Here is a 16,728-nt window from a genome sequence, read left to right on the forward strand (position 1 = left end):
ATCCCTCTGGTAGATTACCGTTAATACACTCTGATGTTCATATATAATCAAAGAAAATGGTAAATTGCATTTGCAGGTTAATAAAAATGAAACTATTCTTTTCCTATCTAATCTTATGGATGTCATAAGCTCAGTCCTTCTTAGGTTTTGCAGGCCTCAGGATGAGAACATTTGCTCTGAAGTGTCTCAGAAGTTACTTTCCCATTAGGACAGAGCAGAGGAGAGAAGAAAAGTGAGGTGTGGTTCAAGATCTCTCATGTCTTTGTTTGTATTAGGCAATATATTTTTATAGGAAAGGAGGTAAACATGCTTGACGCATGGGTGAAGGTAAACTGTGTGTTCTTTTTACTGATATTTTATCTGCCTTTTATTCCTCCCTCGTTAGTCTTACCAATGAGTCACTGCACGTGTCTTTCTGTCTAAGTAAAGAAGCAGTTGCTACAGATATTTCAATCGTATATAATTGTGAAGGAAGTAAAGTTAAAATGACATGTCATATTTGTTAGGAATACAAAGGCACATTTTTATGGATTTGGCTGGACCATATACATTTTCTCTGTATGGATTCTTCTCAACAGAGCATCTAAGAAGTCCATGTTGAAATTTGTAAATAAGTAAACACAGACAAAAGATTTTAAAATTTTGCTTAATTTTAGCAAATGGAACTTCCGATAAAACTTCATTGTTTCAGCAAACATTTACTGAACACTTTCTCTGTGCTCAGCAATGGTAATGGGTTTCTCAAATAGAAATACGGATGACACAGGATTCCTGTTAAATTTTTTCATTAAAATTCTTAATATGTTCAATAATAGCCAATGAATATTGATCTTTTCTTCATTTCAGATGATAATTGTGTCCTCTTTATGAAAGATCCCTTGTTAAAACTGCTAATATTTCTATTTATTCAAATAACAACGACCAGAAAAAAAACCCATAGGAATAAATAAGCTTGTACATAAAGAATAGAATGAGAAGGCAAAGGCCAGAAGTTTGGAAATGCTGAGAAATGGGAGAAGCCAGAATTCTTTTATTCTTTGCCTACTAAACATGACTTATTTAGAAGGGAAAGAAACTTCTGGGGCACATTTTAGGACCTATGCTCATAAGAGAAACCCAAGTAATAAGGGATTTCTGCAATTAAGAATGAGAGCCCTGTAACATAAGATAAGAATAGCTACTTTGGTATGTTTTCTACTGTAGAATGTATAGAATGTACTTTCTTTAACTGAATGAGGGGTTATTTTATGTAACTTAGGGAAACAGAAAGCACACATCAAAATAATACAAAGAATTAACTAAACAGTAATCACTTTGTAATAATCAGACAGATAAAAATGTTTCAGGCAATATTTTTCTAGAATGTAAATTCCAAGAGACTAGGCATTTCTGAATATTTGGCATAGTATTTTCAAAATATCGTGATCAAAACATGAGTTCCACTTAAATATCCACTGATAATGAATAGTCCTATAACTTGTTCCTTTCCAATTAATTAGAGTATAGTTCAATGAAACAATATGCTCCTTTAAAAACAGCTCCTTGGTTAGAGTTAAGGTGGTAGAAAAGTAGGGGTCCTCATTTCATCTTGTCCTCCATAGTTAGCTAGCTAACTTTAAAACCATCCTGAGCATCTATGAATTTAACCTGAGATGTAAATAAAGAACAGCTGGAACTCTACAAATAGAAAATAGAAAGACTACTTCTTGAAAGGTAGGAGTGTGGAGAAGAGAAATGGAGGGAACATATGGGAAGATAAATGGCTGGGGGAGAAAGCCTTGCAAACTGGCTGCAAGAAAGCGATACAGCTTCGGGACTCAAAATCAGGATCTTTAGGAATCTGCTCCTGAGAGAGTCTTCCCTGCCCAAAAAGTGTTCAGTGGTGAAATGGGGTAGAACTGCAGGAGGGACAGTGAGGTCTCAGTATTCCTGGAGGCACAGAAAGAACCTGAACTGGCAGAGTTCTCAAGCATTGGAGCGGAGAAACGGGTTTAGGTCAGCAAGCCCAGGAGAAGGCTCAGCTTGTTGTGCCATAAACCATAAACTGCAGATGGATCAGGGTCCGTGCTGGGTCCCCACTAAGGACTGGAATGCAGCAACCCTTGATTTTCATCTGGAAGAGGTGGAGCGGGTGTGCACACAAGTGGACAAAATTTCTGCTGGGGCTCTGGAAATTGTGCAAATCAATGTCCCCCCTGCCCCCAGGATGATCTGAGTGAGTGGGCCTCAAGAGATGCATGGAACTCCAGGGAACGAATGCCTCACAAGGCAAACAGCTTACAATGAGCCCAGCCACCTGTCAAGTGGTGAGGCATCTCTGCCCAGGCCAGATACCTGTGAATCAACCCAGCAGGCCCCTCCCCCCAGAAGACCAGCTGGAAGTAACCTGACCAAGCAGCACTGGAAAGCACCAGGATTGAGGGAAAATAGTATATAAAACTCAAGGCTTTTTATTATTATTCATTTATCTTTCAGGTTAAATTTTTCCAATATTCTTTCTTTTTTCCCATCTTAACTATAATATTCAATCAACTCTTCATTTTTAAGTTTTTTTCTTTTTTGACTTCCATATTTTATAATTACATGTTATAGATATATTCATTTTTTACTTTCTTTCACCATATTCAATTTTATTATTGTATATATATGAGTTTTGTTGTTGCTGTTGTGTTTTATAATTTTGGAATTTAATACCTTCTAGCATACAGACCAAAATATACCCAGAACCAAGTGGATCATTGTGCTGGTCCACTCTTTGAGATTATATTCTCTCTTCCTTCCCATTCCCTCCCCTACTTTTTTCTTCTTGTTTTTGTTCTTGTTGTTGTTACTGTTGTTTCTATATATGTTTCACTTTTTAAAAAAATATTTTATTTATCCATGAGAGACAGAAAGAGAGAGAGGCAGAGAGAGAAGCAGGCTCCATGCAGGGAGCCTGATGTAGGACTCGATCCCAGGACTCTAGGTTCACACCCTGGGCCAAAGGCAGACACTCTACCACTGAGCCACCCAGTCGTCCCTAAGTTTCAATTTTTTATATAAATTTGGAGTGTATTACCTTCTAACATGCATGCTAAAATACACCCAGAACCAAGTAGATCACCATCTTGGTTCACTCTGTGAGATTATATTTTCTCATCTCCAATATTCCTCTCCCTCCCTTTTTTTTTAACTTTGTTTTTCATTTTTGTTTTCTTTTATTTTCATGTTCCTGACCTTTTTGGAATTGTCTAGTGTGTATGTTGCTTCAGCCGTGGTTGATGTTTTTTACTTTACTCATTCATATACTGGACAAGATGACTAGAAGGAAGAAATCATCACTAAAGAAAGAATTAAAGGTAATACTCTCTGCCACAGATATAAAGTATATAGATTTAAATAAGATGTCAGAGGAAGAATTCAGGATTACAATTATAAAATTACTATTTGGACTTGAAAAAAGCATAAAAGACTAGAGATTTTCTTACTGCAGAAATGAGATCTCATCAGGCTGAAACTAAAAATACTCTGAGATGTAGTCTAAACTTGATGCTTTAAATGCTAGAGTAAGTGAGGCAGAAGAGAGAATAAGTAACATAGAAGACAAGTTGATAGAAAAGAATAAAGCTGAGGAAAAGAGAAAAAAATGAAAAAAGAGCTCATGAGGAGAATTGATAGTTTGAAGAAGAATAACATCTAGGTTACTGGGATTTCAGAGGGTGTGGAATGAGAAAGAGGCCCAGAAAGTATGTTTGAACAAATCATAGTTGAGAATGTCCCTAATATAGGGAAGGAAACAAGCTTTCATATCCAATCCATTGATTGCTACCAAAATCAACAACAACAAAAAACTGATCAACACTCTGACATATAATAGTGAAGCTTACAAATTTCAGAGATAAAGAGAAAATCCTAAAAGCAGTTTGAGACAAGAGATTCCTAACTTATATGAGGAGAAATACCAGATTAACTGCAGACCAATCCACAGAGACCTGGCAGGCCAGAAAGTGATGGCATGATATATGCAGGGTACTAAATAACAAAGACATGAAGCCAAATACTTTATCCAGCAAGACTGTCATTCAGAATAGGAGAGATAAAGAGTTTCCAGGACAGACAGAAACTGAAAGAATATGTGACCATCAAACCAGTCCTGCAAGAAATATTAAGGGAGATTCTGTAAACAAAGAGGGAACCAAAGAAACAGACAATCTGTAGAAACAGGGACTGTACAGGTAGTACAATGACACTAAATTTATATCTTTCAATAGTTACTCTGAGCGTAAATGGACTATACCCTCCAGTCAAAAGACACTGGATATCAGTCTGGATAAAAAAGCAAGACCCATCCATATGCTGTCCCAAATAAGCTCATTTTAGACCTAAGGACACCTTCATACTGAAAATGAGGAGTGGAAAATCATTCACTATGCAAATAGACCTTAAAACAAAGCTGGGGTAGCAATCCTCATACCAGAAAAATTAGATTTTAAACCAAAGACTGTACTAAGAGATGAAGAGGGACACTATATCATACATAAAGGGTCTATCCAAGAAAAAGACCTAACAATTATGAATATTTATGCCCCTAATGTGGGAGCAGCCAATTATATCAACCAATTAATAACCAAAATAAAGAGACACATAGGCAATAATACATTAATAGTAGGAGGCTTCAAAACTACATTCTCATCAAAGAACAGATCTAAGCAGAAGATCACCAAAGAAACACACTGGGCCAATTATACTTCATGGATATATACAAAACATTCCATCAGAATGCAACTGCACATAGAACTGCACCAGAATATACCGAATACTGGGTTACAAATCAGGTCTCAACCAGTACCAAAAGATTGGGATTCTTCCCTCCATATTTTCAGACTACAATGCTTTGAAACTAGAATTGAATCGCAAAAAGAAATTTGAAGGAATTCAAACACTTGGAGTTTAAAGAGAATCCTACTAAAAAATGAATGAGTCAACCAGGAGATTAGAGAAGAATTAAAAAGATGCATGCAAACTAACGAAAATGAAAGCACAACTGTTCAAAATATTTGGAATACAGCAAAGATGGTCCTAAGAGGGACGTATATTTCAATACAAGCCTGTCTCAAAATATTGAAAAAAATCTCAAATACACAAGCTAACATTACAGCTAAAGGAACTGGAGAAATAACAGCAAATAAGCCTAAACCCAGCAGAAAAGATAAATAATAAAGATTAAGGCAAAGTTCAACAAAGTAGAGACCAGAAGAACTGTAGCACAGATCAATGAAACCAGGAGCTGGTTGTTTGAAAGAATTAATAAGATAGATAAACCACTAGCTAGCTTATCAAAAAAAAAAAAAAAAAAAAAAAAGAAAGAAAAGACTCAAATAAATAAAATCATGAATGAAAGAGGAGAGATCACAACCAACACCAAGGAAATACAAACAATTTTAAGAATGTATTATGAACAACTGTATGCCAACAAATTAGGCAATCTGGAAGAAATGTATGCATTCCTGGAAACCTGTAAATTATCAAAACTTAAAGAGGAGAAAATAGAAAACCTGAACAGACCAATAACCAGCAAGGGAATGGAAACAGTCATCAAAAACCTCCCAAGAAACAAAATTGCCCCCCATCCAGGGGAATTCTACCAAACATTTAAAGAAGAAATAATAATACCTATTCTACCAAAGCTGTTTCAAAGGATGGAAATGGAAACAAAACTTCCAAACTCATTCTATGAGGCCAGCATTTCTTTGATCCCAAAACCAGACAAAGATACCACCAAAAAGGAGAGTTACGGACCAATATCCTTTTTTTTTTTTTTTTTAAAGATTTTATTTATTTTTTCATGAGAGACAGGGAGAGAGAGAGAGGCAGAGGGAGAAACAGGCAGAGGGAGAAACAGGCTCCATGCCGGGAGTCTGACCCGGGACTCGATCCTGGGTCTCCAGGATCATGCCCTGGAATGCCCCAGACCAATATCCTTGATGAACATGGATCCAAAATTCTCACCAAGATACTAGCCAATAAGATCCAACAATATATTAAGAGGATTATTCACCACAACCAAGTGGGATTTATCTCTGGGATACAAAGGTGGTTCAATATGCATAAATCAATCAACATGACAGGTCATATTAATAAAAGAAAAGACAAGAACCATATGATTCTCTCAATTGATGCAGAGAAAGCATTTGCAAAACATAGCATTCTTTCCTGATTAAAATTCTTCAAAGTGCTAGAGGGAACATATCTCAGTATCATAAAAGTCATCTATAAAGAGCCCACAGTGAACATCATTCTCAATGGGGAAAAACTGAGAGCTTTTCCCCTGAGGCCAGGAACATGACAGAGATGCTCATTCTTACCACTTTTGTTCAACATTGTACTTAGAAGTCCTAGCTTCAGCAATCAGACAATAAAAAGAAAAACATTCAAATTGGCAAAAAAGTCAAACTCTCCCTTTTCACAGATGACGTGATACTGTATATAGAAAACCCAAAAGACTCCACCCTAAGATTGTTAGAACTCATATAGCAATTCAGCAATGTGGAAGGATACAAAATCAATGCACAGGAATCAGTTGCATTTCTTTATGCTAACTATGAGACTGAAGGAAGAGAAATTGAGCAATCAATCCCATTTACAATTGTACCCAAAACCATAACTAGGAATAAGCCTAACCAAAGAGGTAAAGGATATGTACTCTAAAAACTACAGAATACTTATGAAAGAAATGGAGGAAGATGCAAAGAGATGGGGAAACATTCCATGCTCACAGATTGGAAGAATAAAAATTGTGAATATGTCTATGCTACCCAAAGCAATTTACTCATTCAAAGCAATCCCTATCAAAATCGAAAAGTCCATGGACTTTCTTCAGAGAATTAGAACAAATAATCCTAAGATTTTTGTGGACTCAGAAAAGACCCCAAATAGCCAGAGGAATGTTGAAAAAGAAAACCAAAGCTGGGGGTATTACAATTCCTGGCTTCAAGCTATATTATAAAGCTGTGATCATCAAGACAATATGGTATTGGCACAAAAACAGATAGGTCAATTGAACACAATAGAGAACACAGAAATAGACCCTCAACTCTATGATCATCTCATCTTTGACAAATCAGGAAAGAATATGCACTGGATAAAAGACAGTCTTTCAATAAATGCTATTGGGAAAATTGGACAGCCACATGCAGAAGAATGAAACTGGACCATTCTTTTACACCATACACAAAGATAAACTCAAAATGAACTCAAACTGGTTGAAAGATCTAAATGTGAGATAAAAATCCATCAAAATCCTAGAGAAGAACACAGGCAACAATCCTTTTGAACTTGGTCACAACAACTTCTTGCAAAACATGTCTATGAAGGCAAGGGAAACAAAAGCAAAAATGAACTATTGGGACTTCAAGATAAAAAGCTTTTGCACGGCAAGGGAAACAGTCAACAAAACTAAAAGACAATCTACAGAATGGGAGAAGATATTTGCAAATGATATATCAGATAAAAGGCTAGCATCCAAGATCTATAGAGAACTCATCAAACTCAATACCCAAGAAACAATCAATCCAATCATGAAATGGGCAGAAGACATGAACAGACATTTCTCATTATATATATATATAATATACTCAGCCATCATAAAGGATGAATATGTACCATTTGGTTCAATGTGGATGGAACCGGAGGGTATTATTCTGAGTGAAATAAATCAATCAGAGAAAGACAATTATCATATAGTTTCACTCATATGTGGAATATAAGAAATAGTGAAAGGGACCATAAGGAAAGGAGGAAAGCTGAGTGGGGAAAAATTAGTGAGGCAGACAAACCATGAGATTCCTAACTGAGAAACAAAGAGTTGCTGGAGGGTAGATAGGTGGGGGCACAGGGTAACCAAGTGATGGGCTTTAAGGAGGGCACATGATGAGATTAGCACTGGGTGTTATACTATATGTTGGCAAATTGAATTTAAATCAAATTTAAAAAATAAAAAATAAAAAACAGCTCTATTGGAAATTATAATTTATTGATAAATTCTGTCAGACTTATGGATATTAAATCACAATGATAAGCTCTATATATCATTAATGCATTTTGATCAATGCATTACTTAGCAATATAGTGGATTAGATGCCTGATAACAATATTGTGATCATTACCATCTGAAGCAATTTAGGACTTAGTCCTGAATCAACAATGTGTGCAGACACAAAATTAGGATAAGCTTTAGTAAGCAGCTTACAGAAGTGATTCTTTAATGAGTTCTTTGTATAATTAAGTTCAATAGGTTACTTGGTATCTTCTTGAGTTAGTAATCCAACATGCTAATTAAACACTTAGGGACTTATTTGGACCACTTTTCCTTTGCTGCACATCATTTATAGTCTAATTAAATGTTTTGTTCACACTAAGGTTAGAACATAGAAGATGTGTCTTTGTAGGTGGAATGAATCAAAGAAATATCTAATATAGAATATAAAGTACTTAGTGTCAGTAATCTTTGACATTGTTGACTTTTAAGGAAATTAAATTAATTTGGTTGATATTATTAAAAAATTAGAAGCTTATACTTTCTATTAATTATAATGTTGTAGGGATCCCTGGGTGGCGCAGCGGTTTGGCGCCTGCCTTTGGCCCAGGGCGTGATCCTGGAGACCCGGGATCGAGTCCCGCATCGGGCTCCTGGTGCATGAAGCCTGCTTCTCCCTCTGCCTGTGTCTCTGCCTCTCTCTCTCTCTCTCTCTCTCTTTGACTATCATAAATAAATAAAAATTAAAAAAAAATTAAAAAAAATTATAATGTTGTAATCTGCATAAAGAACTTTGTGTGTAGCATTGCTACTACCAATATCAGATTTCAAAGATAACTCAATAGTACACTGTTTGTAGAGTGTAAATATAGGATTTCAACAAAAAAGGCAGACCTCTCCACTTATCCAAGATTTTCTCACCTTGTACTCTGTTACATATTGAAATTCTGATTTCCATATTTTGCCTTGGCTCTATAATTTATAGTTTGTTAACTAATATGATTAAATAAAATTTCAGTGAGCCCTTAAAATGTCTCTTCATTTTTGTTCATTATAGGAGATAATGCATTGGACAGTCCTTTGTGGGCAGCCCTGGTGGCTCAGCAGTTTGGCGCCACCTTCAGCCCAGAGCGTGATCCTGGAGTCCGGGGATCGAGTCCCACATCGGGCTCCATGCATGGAGCCTGCTTCTCCCTCTGCCTGTGTCTCTGCCTCTCTCTCTCTCTGTGTCCTTCATGAATAAATAAATACAATCTTTTTTTTTTTTTTAAGGAAAGTCCTTTGTAAAGCCATTTGTAAATGATAGGTGACATTATTTTAATAAGCATACTATTATGTTCATCCTGGGGATACTAAGCTTCAAATTGAACATTCTTATTTTGATAGGTCTTGTCAGAAGACAGACTATCTCACAGAATACCAATGTTTATAATACTACCTGAACAAGATGTTAAAATGATCTCATGAATTACCACTTAGCTCTCTCAACATCGAGGTCTAATAACTATAGTTAGTGAATGTCAAGAGTTTAGCTAAGCTACTCTATAGCATTACTATGCCAGGACCCATTTTATTTAAGAGGCCTGAGGGAGACTTAAATTGAACTAGCCCTTCATGCAAGTGCATACCCTAGATAATACTCACAGAGTCACAAGCAAGGGTAGTTCCTGGTATGACTTTATCCCATATTCCCAGAGTTCACACGTTGATAACATCCTTGTGGAGCTTACTCAAACACTGCTCTCTTTGGTGTGAATGCAGTTTTGGCCCTGGAACACCAAACCACTCCACCCATAGCCACTAATTTAGGAACATACCCGAGTCCTATCTGGATGTCTGCCCTGACTACCCCGTGTGGCTTCTTGAGGCTTGCCTTGTACTTTTTCCAGGACCTGTGAGTAATAAAGTTCTCTATTTCAATTTATTTTGTGGTCTGTTGTGGAACTGCAACTCGTCACCTGGCATCCTAGCCTCCCATTTACAAATGTTAATTGAACAAAGTCGTAACAGTGAATGAAGGATGTTTGTTTGTATTACACAGATAGTGATATTCTCATTTCAATTTTCTTGAGTTTTAGTTTCAAAAATGATCTTGTCCTTCATTTATGTGCAGTTTAATCTGTCTGCCTATTGTTGAATATTATATTGTTTGATTCTATGAACAGTATATTTGGTTTGTTGAACTGATTCTATACAAAAAGGTATCATAAATGGTTCCAATTGGACCTAAGGACAGGCAAAATTAACAAAACTGATCATGTAAAAATACTTTCCAGAGTTACTAAAGTACATCTTTAATTATAATTTAATTACAGACTGTGACAAGATTAAACTGTTATACAGATTATGATCTTTTTAGGTGTTTTTTTTAATCAATAAGTAGATAGAAAAGACTGATTAGAAAAAATAAATATTATCAGCTGTCTTAGTAGAAGCTAAATCTGAAATCAAAATGTGTTCTTTAAATATAAAGAGTGTGGGGAAAACCCTCAAATTATGTAATTTCTTATGAATGAAATAGAGGCCTCTTGGCAGAGACGGGATCTGATGTGCCCCTAGGACATATGCGCAAATAGATTTTATGTTAGGCTGTTTCATCTTAATCACTAATCATGATTAATCATTGATTTAATGCATGAGCTCAGTTACAAAGATCTACATTTTGGTATTTTGACACTGATGATTTAAGCTTTAGGGCATAGTAAATTACTTTGAAAAAAATTGACAAAGTTTATATTTTTCCATTGATGAATTTTTAGACTGACAGGATATTTTCACTGAAATTAGACTTAAAAGTTGGAAGAATACTGCAGGATGATCTAATGAGGCAAATTTCAAACATGGCTGGGGTAAAAAGATATCTTGAGGATTTAAGACAGATTTCTGATCCATTCTAGATCTATTGGTCCAGGGGAATAGGGTGATAATCTTTGTTAAAAAAATAAATAGAAACAGGAAGATAATAACACTCAAAAAAAGTGGTTGTAAGGCTATTGTTATATTCTCACCATTACATTTTTGGAACATTGAAATGGCAGGAAAAACTGTTACTCCTAAGGGTTAGAGTCTCCAACATTTTGTGGAAGTAGCAGTTATTGTGAAATTTGTATTCCTTTAACTTCTGATCATTTCCACATTGTGCTTTGTTATTTTCTTGTCTTCACAGCTTTACCCCCCTTTATTCTTCATTTCTTGCTTCACATTCCTTCAGAATGATATACTAAAAACATGACTTTTATCATGCAACTTACTTGGTCATATAATTATAATAGCATTCTTTTTTTTTTTAAAGATTTGATTTATTTGAGAGAGTGAGTGCATGTGCAGGAGCATGGGCAGAGGGGGCTGGGGAGAAGCAGTGGGAGAAGGAGAAGCAGAAGCAGCTTTCCATGGAGCAGGGAGCTCAATGCTGTGGGGCTCAATCCAAGGACTCTGAGATCATGACCTGAGCTGAAGGGAGCCATTTAATGACTGAGCCACCCAGGTGCATCTGTAATAGCATTCTGATGCCTGTAATCGACACATGCAACTCCCTAACTTGTCATAGCATATTTCTACAATTTGGAAGTCTATCTGTGTATTTTATTACTTCAAATTTTTACACAACTCAAATTTTCTTTGGAGGCAAACTATACACATTTGCCTCTTGTGATTTTGATAATATTTATTTTCTGGAATGAATTTTTTCCTCTCTTTTATGGATAAAGAAAATGTGATATACACACACATACAATGGAATATTACTCAGCATTTAAAAAAGAAGGAAATCTTGCCATTTGAAATAACATGAAGAACCTAGAGGACATTATGTTAGGTGAGATAACCTAGACACAGAAAGGCAAATATTATATGATCTTACTTATACGTAGAATCTAAAAAAAAAATCAAACTCCCAGAAGCAGAGAGTGGAATGGTGGTTGCCAAGGGCTGGAGTGGGGGCAGGCATGGACTAAGAGATGTTGGTCAAATAGTACAAACTTTTTTTATATTATGAACAAGCTCTGGAGATCTAATGTACAGAATGGTGATTTGATAACTTCAGTTGATAATACTGTATTATATATTTGAAATTTCCTGATGGTAGACTGTTAGTGTTCTCTCCACATAAAACATGCACACACACACACACACACACACACAGATAACTGTGAGGTGATGGATGTGTTAATTAACTTGATTGTGGTAATAATTTAACAATGTATAATATATCAAATCATCACATTGTATACCAGATAGTTTTTATTTATCAATTATACCTCATTAAAGCTGGTAAAAGTGTTCTTCATGAATTTTATATTTCTTATCTAATTCCAAAGGGTTATTTCTTGACTGAAATTTAACAAAAATAGATTACAATAGATTATTCAATTTGTTCCACTTTATAGTTCTATATGCCTGCTAGTCTGTGTATAAAAGCTTACTGATTGGCAATTGTCACTCTGCAATATTCTGGTATCTCTCCCTGAACACCTCAAACTTTCTCTCTTAGCACAAAAAGGTTATGGGTCAAAAGTTTGAAAAGGCAGAACTCTAGATCTATGCCCTGTTCATCCTATCAGGCTAGAATGGTTTTGGATATAGCTTGTTTTATTTTAGAAGATAAATACAAGCTATGTTGAGTTCTCCATATGAATTAACAGATTTTTTTTTGTATTTTATAGTCCACAGCAAAAACTCTACACTACATATGTTTATTCCTCAGTCTCTTCTCTGACAAATCATAATGAGATTTTCCTTTTTCTCTTTTCCTAAATGCATGAGGATGTGTTTTGAGAATTTTAACAAGAAAAAATGTAAGGAATGTAAGATATATCATGGATTGCAGTCATCTAAATCATCTTGTAGTTTCCCAGAACATCATCCTATTTAAAACTCTTAAAATAGGGATCCCTGGGTGGCGCAGCAGTTTAGCGCCTGCCTTTGGCCCAGGGCACGATTCTGGAGACCCGGGATCGAATCCCACGTCGGGCTTCCGGTGCATGGAGCCTGCTTCTCCCTCTGCCTATGTCTCTGCCTCTCTCTCTCTCTGTGACTATCATAAATAAATAAAAATTTTAAAAAGAAAAAAAAACTCTTAAAATATGTTATTTGCATGAATTTAGAACAAAACTTGCATATATTCAAGTATAACAGCACTTGAACATTGAATAAAATGTGCTATACAATTTTCTAAGCTCCCTACAGGTGTTATCCTGACAATACTGTGAGGTAAGTAGGTACTGGTATTTACCTTGCCGGACATGTAAAGGAAGTGTGGTTCAGAAAGTTTAAGTAATATGAAAAAGGTCATATAACAAATTAGAAGAACAAGGACTTTAACTTGCAAGTTAAACACTTCTCTCTTATAATATTGCTAACTCCCAGAATATATTTAGAATTATTCACATTCCCACCAACAGTGCAAGAGGGTTCCCTTTTCTCCACATCCTCTCCAACATTTGTTATTTCCTGTCTTGTTAATTTTCCCCATTCTCACTGGTGTGAGGTGGTATCTCATTGTGGTTTTGATTTGTATTTCCCTGATGGCAAGTGATGCAGAGCATTTTCTCATGTGCGTGTTGGCCATGTCTATGTCTTCCTCTGTGAAATTTCTGTTCATGTCTTTTGTCCATTTCATTATTGGATTGTTTGTTTCTTTGGTGTTGAGTTTAATAAGTTCTTTATATATCTTGGATACTAGCCCTTTATCTGATAGGTCATTTGCCAATATCGTCTCCTATTCTGTAGGTTGTCTTTTAGTTTTGTTGACTGTTTCTTTAGCTGTGCAGAAGCTTTTTATCTTGATGAAACCCAATAATTCATTTTTGCTTTTGTTTCCCTTGCCTTTATGGATGTATCTTGCAAGAGGTTGCTGTGGCCAAGTTCAAAAAGGGTGTTACCTATGTTCTCCTCCAGGATTTTGATGGATTCTTGTCTCACATTTATATCTTTCATCCATTTTGAGTTTATCTTTGGATTCTTGTCTCACATTTAGATCTTTCATCCATTTTGAGTTTATCTTTGTGTTATGGTATAAGAGAATGGTCTAGATTCATTCTTCTGCATGTGGATGTCCAATTTTCCCAGCACCATTTACTGAAGAGACTCTCTTTTTTTCCAGTGGATAGTCTTTCCTGCTGTGTTGAATATTAGTTGACCACAGAGTTGAGGGGCCATTTCTGGGTTCTCTATTCTGTTCCATTGATCTATGTGTCTGTTTTTGTGCCAGTACCACACTGTCTTGATGATTACAGCTTTGAAGTACAACCTGAAATTTGGCATTGTGATACCCCCAGCTCTGGTTTTCTTTTTTTAAATATTTCCCTTTTCTAAGATTTTAATATTTAGGGACACCTGGGTGGCTCAACAGTTTAGCGCCTTCCTTCAGACCAGGGCATGATCGTGGAGTCCCAGGATTGAGTCCCACATCGGGCTCCCTGCATGGAGCCTACTTCTCCCTCTGCCTATGTCTCTGCCTCTCTCTCTCTCGTTCTCTCTCTCTCTCTCTCTCTCTGTCTTTCATGAATAGATAAATAAAATCTTTTAAAAAAGTTTTTAAAATTCACCTGAAAGCTTAAAATTTATCATTAATAAAAATTATTGTCATTTGCTTTTCCTTGTAGTGATGTTTTGTTCATTTTAAAAAGAAAATATACCAAATAATTAGGATTGAATAACCATTGTTCATCAATCATTCTTTTTAGTAAAAATTGTAGCCTGTGAAAAGAACAACTATTCAGCTTACAATTCAATCATATGAGTTGGGTTTTTTGTTTTTTTGTTTGTTTTGAGATAATCATCATACTTCAGTGTTTAGCCAGAAGTTTTTTACATGTTTTTCCCATTTCATCACACAGAATAATAATTTAAAAAATATTTGTAGTCACGGACCAATATGTGATAACATTAATAAATTCTACTGCTTTATCGGTTGAAATTGGCTTTTTAAAAAGTTCTAAGTGAGTAGCTTCATCACATAAAGGTGATGAAATAGAGATGTAGCCTGAGGGCAAAGAGAACATAGAACGAGAAATGGAAGTAGAACTGTAAGGAATTTATTCCATCCTCACATCAGGACTTCTCAGCCTCCATAGTCTTCTGAACCAATTCTTAGATCTGAAGTCAGCAGGCTGGAGAATCCAAGGGTGGATGGTAGAATTTCCAGGTTGGAAACCCACAAGCTTCAGATCAGAGGACAGCTAATATTTCTGTTCTACTGTAAAGGAAAGTTCAAATAGTCCCTCTATCATTGTCTCTATCTACAGATACTGTTCATTTCTTTGCTAGTTCACTTATATTGCTAGTTCTCTCATCTGCTGGTTCCATTTCTCTGGAGGAGCCTAAAACACCCCACCTTCATGATTATAGCAAAAGAATGGCCTGCGTGTCATTTCAGACTCAAGCTTAGGGCCTGTTTTTCCAGCCCTTCTTGTGAATTTTGTAATCAATGAATTCCTAGTATAATATTTTCTTTTAATATAGATAAAGAAGTTTTCTTTCTCACAACTGAAGCTGGACGGATACAAATAAATTATCCTAATATCACTTAAAATATGTTATAATCAGTTGCTTTGTGCTTTTTTTCCCCAGTTAACATTTTATGTTTCTTCTGAGCCTAGTCAAAAAATTACTTGATATCTCAATATAATGCTTCTTTTTAAAAATTAGGATATGCTTTGGGGCACCTGGGTAGCTCAATAGTTAAGCATCTGCCTTTGGCTCAGGTCATGTTCTCAGGGTCCTGGGATCCAGCCCCAAATATGCCTCTCTGCTCAGTGGCAAACCTGCTAGGCCCAGTCCCTCTGTCTCTCCTCCTGCTTGTGCACACACTCTTTCTGTCAAATAAATAAAATCTTTAATAAAAATTAGGATATACTTCAACTTAAAAAAAAAAGAAATTTCATATAAAACATGCATCTTCTACCTCATTTCCATTAAAATTTTACATTTTACCACACTGCTTCAAAAAAAAAAAAAAACAAATAAATGTTAGAGATAACATATACATATTAGTTATCAAAGAGTACTAGCTCTAAAGAGTGCCCTACCCTGGCCCTTCCCTCCTTTACTGTATCATATTGTGTTCTGCCTTTTTAGAAGTAACTAATATTAAGAATTTTATAGTGATTTGGAGTGATATCTTTCGATGACATACTAGTACTTGTCCAGAAACAACATAGGCTTGTTTTGCATATTTTCAAATTGTATATAGATGGTAAAATAATGTGTGATTTTTGGCAACTTGCTTTTTCACACAGTGTTATCATTTCAGACACGTTGCCTTATTGCTACATACACCTCTAATTTTTTTACTCAAACAGCTATTAGTAATATATTATATGACTATTTAAAATGTGTACAGTCCTTTCTAAACAATGGGTAATTAAAATAATTCCAATTTATTCTTAAAGAACTCTGTAATAAGTACTTAAGCTTTTTTCATATGCACATGTGTAAGAATTTATCTGATATATATATGACTTGGCTAAGAAATTCCCAAGTCATTTTTGTGACTATTCTTCCACACAGAAAATTTAGGTAGACATAGGAATAATATCTATAATTATATGTGAAATTTAGGTAAAGTCTGGTTTCCAATGTCACTTTTTCTGACCAGTATTTTGGATAACATTTTTTGTGGCTTTTGCTTAATATGAGGCCTTGGTCCTTAAAGACAACTAAAAAGTATATTTTCTACTTTTGCAATTTTAGTATTTAGAAGTGAAAATTGTTCA

This window comes from Vulpes vulpes, chromosome 9 (assembly GCF_048418805.1).
Source record: "Vulpes vulpes isolate BD-2025 chromosome 9, VulVul3, whole genome shotgun sequence".
NCBI classification, from domain to species: domain Eukaryota; kingdom Metazoa; phylum Chordata; class Mammalia; order Carnivora; family Canidae; genus Vulpes; species Vulpes vulpes.